Here is an 8,162-nt window from a genome sequence, read left to right on the forward strand (position 1 = left end):
GTGCCAGGCACTGTGCTGGATACTAGGGGTAGTTTATGACATCAATGAGCAAAAATCTCAGCCCCAAGCAGCTACTGTTATAATGAGGGATACGGACAAAGAAGTAAACAAATGAACAAGGAAATTACAGGTTGTGATCAGTGCTGTGAAGGAAATAAGTAAGGAAATAAACTGGGGAGAGGACTTGAAACAAGTATACAGGGAAGACCTTTCTAAGAAGGCAGCATTCAAGCTGAAGGATAAGAAGTCAGCTTTGTAATCAACCAGGGAAGAGCTTTACAGGCAGAAGGATTGCCAGAAATCAAGGGCCTGATATGCGAAAGGGCTTGAGAGAATAGTTGTCTGCAGACCAAAGAGAAGTTCAGCATGCTCAGGCAAATATTTTATAAAGTTGCTCAGTTTAGAATTATAACTTAAAATATTTGAGATACTTAATCCAGTTTACAGCTAAGAAACCACATTGAGCAGAGGGGCACAATTCATACAAAATAACTTGCTGAATTGATCTAGCCCCAAAAGGCAAAGCAGCTTTGAGAATCAAAATTAAAACTCAAAGGACTTTTATTCAGCTATTGAAATTAAGAAGCATTCTGCAATACCATAAAGAGGTCCCTTCAAACTGTCCAACAGGAGCTAGAAATGAGTAAACTAAAGTTTAGAAAAAAATGTTTTTCTCCCAGTTTAGATAGCTATTCTTAATAAGACTAAACAAAAATTTAAACTTCTTGAGAACAATTTTTCTAGGAGTTTACTATCTGTTGTGGGCATTACAGAAGATCTCACACTAAAGCATACTTTTGAAAGCTGCAACATATTTCTGAGGAGAAGGGGATGACAGAGGATGAGATAGTTGGATGGCATCACTGACTCAATGGAAATGAGTTTGAGCAAGCTCCAGGAGTTGGTGATGGAAAGGGAAGCCTGGCATGCTGCAGTCTATGGGTTTGCAAAGAGTTGGACATGACTGAGCAACTGATCTGAACTGAACAATGGATGCCTGGTTGAAAACTAGTGATGAAATGACCGTCATATATATATTTTTTTCTGTATCTGACTCTACAGTTTACAAAGCCCTGTCACTTAGACCAGCCAATTTTATCATCAAAATAACCCTTGGGCAAGGCAAGAACTGCTCTCATCCTTTACAGAAGAGAAACCTGAGGATCAGAGAGCTAGCTAGCAATTGCCCAAGGTCATCAAAAGCCATGACTAGTACTCAGGTTTTCCCTTGTATCCTATCAGTTCAGTTCAGTTCAGTCGCTCAGTTGTGTCCGACTCTGCGACCCCATGAATCGTAGCACGCTAGGCCTCCCTGTCCATCACCAACTCCGAGAGTTCACTCAAACTCCCGTCCATCGAGTCGGTGATGCCATCCAGCCGTCCCATCCTCTGTCGTGCCCTTCTCCTCCTGCCCCCAATCCCTCCCAGCATCAGAGTCTTTTCCAATGAGTCAACTCTTCTCATGAGGTGGCCAAAGTACTGGAGTTTCAGCTTTGGCATCATTCCTTCCAAAGAAATCCCAGGGCTGATCTCCTGGGTGGAATGGACTGGTTGGATCTCCTTGCAGTCCAAGGGACTCTCAAGAGTCTTCTCCAACACCGCAGTTCAAAAACATCAATTCTTCGGCGCTCAGCTTTCTTCACAGTCCAACTCTCACATCCATACATGACCACTGGAAAAACCATAGCCTTGACTAGATGGACCTTTGTTGGCAAAGTAATGTCTCTGCTTTTCTGTAGACCAACCCTAGCTTTTACATGTAGTAATAAAAGTAGTCAGGAGAGTCAGGGGTAGAAAGAGCATGGACTTAGAGTCAATGATGGTGTTCAAAACTGGTTTATACTATCTCCTGAGAGCAGACTGTTAAATTTCTAGGAATTTCGCTGGTTTGTTAAACACAGCCACTGTTAAAAATTAAATTATATAAACCTCCAATTATATTTTAAACAATGATGATATATAGTATTGAAACAAACTCACAGATATAGAAAACAAACTTATGGTTACCAACAGGGGAAGGGGATAGAGGGATAAATTAGGAGTTTGGGATAAACATACACACACCACTATATATAAAAATAGATAACCAACAAGGACCTATTGTATAGAACAGAGAACTATATTCAGTATCTTATAATCTAGAATGAAAAAAAATCTGAAAAAATGTATATACATATGTATGTTTATACGTATGTATAACTGAATTACTTTGCTGTACACATGAAATGAACACATTGTAAATAAACTTATTTCATATCTAAAATAAGAAAAAAGATAATATATATTAAAACATATATACTTGCTACTATTAAATCATGCTACTATTATCTCTGCTCTTGAGGTACTTACATGTATTGTGCCTGAATGGTAGAAATACTCTATGATGTGTTACTGCACATATCTTCCCAATGCCACATTCAGTGACTTCGCTTTAAGAGCTTGAAACTGGCCGTGGAGGGAGCATTTACATGATGGCAATCGGCAAATGCCACAAATCAAGAACTGACATTATTTTGTTGATGGTCTAGATAGAAGAAAGTGACAGAGGAACTGTTAATAATGCAAATTAAATGTAAAAAGCATGTTGCTAGAGCTGTTAGGTGGTAAATGGCACAAGAACATTCAACTCAGCAAAGAAGTCTTATTGTTGCTGAATAAGTTCCCATATACGTCTTTATTGGGTCACTTTTATCTTAGATGAAAATATTAAGAGGACGACAGAGGATGAGATGGTTGGACGGCATCACCTACTTGATGGACTTGTGTTTGAGCAAGTTCCAGGAGTTGGTAATGGACAGGGAAGCCTAGCGTGCTGCAGTCCATGGAATTGCAGAGTCAGACACAACTGAGAGACTGAACTGAACTGACTGATGTCTGAACTACATTTGGGCGGTCTATAGGATACAAGGGAGAGCTGGTTGTTAAACATTTACCAGCATACCACTGGGTCTGCTGCACTATGCCAGCTGGGCCACTTATAGATTTGGTGACCTTAAGCTTGTCACTTACACTATTAGCCTTGGTTTCATTCTCACAGAATACTTCCTCTCCGGATGTAATGTGATATTTAAAACAGATGCGGTGCTCTTGACCCCCACACCCTTCTTCCTCCTCCTTGGCAGACCCTTCTCTCACTAGAGTTTGTATGTAGATGCATTCGTTCTTAGTCTCCCTTGCAGCCTAGGGCAGCACCCCAGCCTCTGTCAGCGCACACTGCTATATTTCAAATAGGTTACAGATGTGACAAGGTATTGATCCCTTAAGCCTTCAGAACATTTGAGTGAGGCTCAGCTGCTGAAACCTGAGATGGTCCCATCTGGCTAAAAGCAATTCTACTCAGGCACGCTCTCTGTCATAAAAACATTGCTTTATTTATTTCTGTCACTGTAAAAAGTGTTGGGTAGCGCTGGCTTAAGGCAGGGATGTGTGACGCAATTCTGACCAATGGAACCTGAGGAAAAGTCTTGGGGGGGTGGATCTCAGACTGATTTTCCTCCCTAATAAAAAGAGTCACACAAGAGAAAGTACGCCTAGGTGTGTTGTTATCTCTATAGGTGAGTCTGAAAACCTCTGGGCTGTCTTGCAAAGGACCAGCTGATGAGGAGAAGGGGAATGATGGCAAAAGTCTGGATGCTACTACCTGGTTGAGCCATTGAGCCATTATAGTAGTTGCATACTATAAACTTACACTTAAGGGGAATATTAATTTTCCTCCTTGTTTAAGCCACTTTTCTTTTTGTATTTGGGGTTTCCTCAGTGGCTTGTAGCTAAAGGGCTTCCCACGTGGTGCTAGTGGTAAAGAACCTGCCTGTCAATGAAGGAGATGCAAGAGACGCAGGTTCGATCTCTGGGTTGGGAAGATCCCTTGGAGGAGGGCATGGCAACCCACTCCAGTATTCTTGCCTGGAGAATCCCATGGACAGAGGAACCTGGCAGGCTACAGTCCATGGGGTTGCAAAGAGTTGGACACGACTGAGGCAACTTAGCACTCATGCATCGTAGCTAAAAGCACAAGCACCCAAATATTCTAGAAGAGGTGGTATGTCCCCAACACACAGTGAGTGTTCAGTAAGGTTGTCTAATAACCAGATTGAATCCTTAACCTATAGAAAAACTGCATGGTCAGCTGTAAACTTATTCTCTAAACATTTGAGGAATTTGTTCACTACTTACAGTTCACCTTTAAAGTTTATCTTGATTCTTGCTTAAACATGAATTAAGTTGGGTACTAAAAGCAGTAATTGAAAAATGAAGTCATTTAAAGCTTGAGAGCAACTGGACACAGAGATGTTCATATGAATTTTCTTTTCTTGAAGGATCTTGGAAGCTAGAGCTCGGTTGCCTGAAAGATGACATAATCCTTTCATGTTCTGCAGAGCAGTCCTAGAACCAGTGCTTGGGAATTACAGAGAAGGCAATTTTAGCTCAGTATCAGGGGAATAAATTTGGTTTCATTGTTGTTCAGTCACTCAGTTGTGTCCAGTTCTTTGGGACCCCATGGACTGCAGCACCCAGGCTCCTTGGTCCTCCATTATCTCAGAATTTGCTCAAATTCATGTATACTGAGTCAGTGATGCCATCCAACCATCTTATCCTCTGTCATCCCCTTCTCCTTCTGCCTTCAATCTTTCCCAGCATCAGGGTCTTTTCCAAAGAGTCAGCTTTTCACATCAGGTAGCCAAAGTATTGGAGCTTCAGCTTCAACATCAGTCCTTTCAATGAATATTCAGGATTGATTTCCTTTAGGATTGACTGATTTGATCTCCTTGCAGTCCATGGGACTCTCAGGAAGAGTGTTCTCAAACACCACAGTTCAAAAATATTAATTCTTCGGTGCTCAACCTTCATTACGCTACAACTCTCACATCTGTACATGACTACTAGAAAAACCATAGCTTTGCCAACATTTGTTGGCAAAGTGATGTCTCTGATTTTTAATACACTGTCTAGGTTTGCCATAGCTTTCCTTCCAAGGAGCAAGTGTCTTTTAATTTCATGGCTGCAGTCACCTTCATCAGTGATTTTGGAACCCAAGAAAATAAAGTCTGCACTGCTTCTACTTTTTTGGGGAAAAAAAGTGGCATCTATTTGCCATGAAGGGCCTGGATGCCATGATCTTAGTTTTTTGAATGTTGAGTTTCAAGCCAGCTTTTTCACTCTCTTTTACCCTCATCAAGAGGATCTTTAAATCCTCTTCACTTTCTGCCATTAGAGTGGTATCATCTGCATATATAAGGTTGTTGATATTTCTCCCGGTAATCTTGATTCCAGCTTATGATTCATCCAGCCTGGCATTTTATGTGATGTATTCTGCATATAAGTTAAATAAGCAGAGTGACAATATATAGCCTTCATGTACTCCTTTCCCAAATTCAAACCAGTCAGTTTTCCAGTTCTAACTGTTGCCTGTTGACCTGCATACAGATCTTGGCCTAGAATGTGCCAAACTCCATACAAGGCCCCTTATGAGTGTTATTTGATTCTCACAATAACTTTGCAAAGGAAATACCTTTTTTCCATTTTATAAAGAGGAAACTATGGCTAAGAAAAGTGATTGTTTACAGACCTAGGACCCTCTAATTCCACAAGGCTGCATTTTCTGTTACAGAAGCAGACTGGGCCTTCTCCTTGAGGTCCTTTCCATTGAATTTTCTTATCCAGGAAAACAGAACAATTTCAACAATGATGTTCTAACTGAAGATGTCTTGGTGAGATGGGAGAGGAGTTATATTGCATATTACGTGGCAAAATATTTCCAAGTTCCATGAAAAATCATCACTTACCCTAAAGTTTTGCATGGGCTCAGTAGTTGCGGTGCATGGGCTTAGTTGGTCTGCAGCATGTGAGATCTTTCCGAAACAGAGATCTAACTCATCTCTCCTGCATTGCAAGGTGCATTCTTAACACTGGATCCCCAGAGAAGCCCTAGATTGTTCTTCTTATAGTGCTTCAAAAGGACTCCGAACCCTATGTATTTTATGTGTTATAGTATTTTTAATTTTTATATTATATACTTAGGTCATATATTTTATTTGATCAATAAAATACTTGGAATATGCTAGGCATTATTCTCAATCCTAGGGACATTGGGGTGAAAAAGAAAGGCAATTTTCATGGAGCTTACCTGCGGTCAATAAAAAACAAACAAGGTCATCGCAGAAGGATAAATACCATGAGGGAGGTAAAGAAGAGTATGATGTGGGCAAGCAGGATGGTAGACCAGTCGATCAGAGAGAGCCTCTTAGTGGAAGTGGCAGTTGGCCAGGCCTGAATGACAGGAGAAAGCCACCATGTGAAAATCTAGGGGGAGCGTGTCCCAGACAGAAGCAAAGGCTCTGGGGGTGGACGTGAGCTTGGCATGTCAAGGACCAGACAGAACTCTGGGATGGCTGGGGCATGGTCATGGAGGGAATGCTATGTAAGAGGGTGCCTTTAGGCCACAGTAAGGATTTTGATTTTAGTGTGATGGAAAAACCACTGGTGGTTTTTATGCAGGGGAGTGATGTGATCTAATTTGTTTTGCTCTTGCCGCAGTATGGAAAAGAGATCCAGAAAAGCAAAAGTGGAAGTAGAAAAATCCTTTCATCTCAGTTTCATAAATCCTTAAAGAGGAAGTGAAATTAGCTTTCAGCTTTAAGTGGCCCAGAGTGATTACATTTTGGTGGTAGGAATGTCTTTTAGAGAGTTCTTGTTACTGGGGCTCATGTTTTCGTTCCGTGGGAACTATACTTAGATATTTTTACAAATGACTCATAAGTAACCTTACTTGGTAAGTTCAGTGAAATGTAGCAAAGAGTACCTTGTAGGAAAAGCCACATTAAGAGTAGGTAAAATAGACCCTCTTTTAAGTGGTTCAGTATTCAAGTGAATACTTACTGTCCTCAAAAATATTCTCTAAGAACCTCAGTACTCTCCCCCTCTCCACTCACCATTCTCCCAAAACACACCTGAAAGCTGAAGAATAAAATTCTGCTAGTTAATTTATACCTTGTGCTATCCATTGGGCATGATAGTTTAGGTGTCCTGTAACTTAAGGCAGACATTTACATCTTAATGTGAAAGTTTTTACATCTTTCTCAGAGTAAAGTCTTAATACTCTAGAGGAAATTTGCCTTGACACAACATATTGGTGAGATAATATAAAAGAAATTTAAGAAGGGATTTTCCTCAATAACACCAAAGATGAATTCTCCTTCTACAACCATACCCAGGTTTGATCTTGCTCAGGGAGCTGTGAAAGAAATACACATGTTTAGTCTTATTGGCTACTAGGTTTTCTTCATTTAACTTAATGGTCATGTATTAGTAGTTTTCCAAGTAAACCTAGAATAGGCCTTTGGGAAAGGACCATGACTAATTTTATGGTTAATATTATCACTAGTACATTATAGATATCCAGGGCTTCTGTGGTGGCTTAGCAGTAAAGAATCCACCTGCCAATGCAGGAGACACGTGTTCAATCCCTTGGTCAAGATTCCCTGGAGAAGGAAATGCCAACCCACTCCAGTATGCTTGCCTGGGAAATCCCATGAACAGAGGCCTGGCAGGCTACATACAGTCCATGGGGTCGTACAATGTAGCGACTAAACAAGAACAACAACAACAAATAGATATCCAAAAATAACTTCATAATAAAAATTCCTATTGTTATTACATATTATATGTAGTTATTACCTATTGTACATGACATATATCATATATTACATTTGTAGAATCTGTAGTTGCCACACTGATGTGCCAGATAGTTTTGCCTACAGTGCCAAATTGAGCCTAGGTACTAAATGGTATAAGCACCCACCACTGGAAAGAATAATCCATCATTCCAAACCAAGTACGGGTTAAAAAGCTACTACGTATCAAATTCCATTGAACATGGAAAGGGATGCAGATAATCACTATTGTAATGTATGACAAACCTCCTATTCACCAGCCTTTTAAATACAACATATCAGTTCTATTAAAAAATATGTGTTAGAAATAATTTGTTGTTCAAGTTACATTTTATGACAATTATAAGCTCTTGAAATAAATAATTAATAAAATACATGACCCTGTACTTTTAAAGCACTGGGTGTACATCTCTTGGGGGTCAGTAAAAGTACTGACCTTTATCCAAGTAGGCAAGGCATACAAAACTCTTTTGTGTTGTTAATCACAACAAA

The sequence above is a fragment of the Capra hircus genome, chromosome 10, assembly GCF_001704415.2.
Source record: "Capra hircus breed San Clemente chromosome 10, ASM170441v1, whole genome shotgun sequence".
In the NCBI taxonomy this organism is placed as follows: domain Eukaryota; kingdom Metazoa; phylum Chordata; class Mammalia; order Artiodactyla; family Bovidae; genus Capra; species Capra hircus.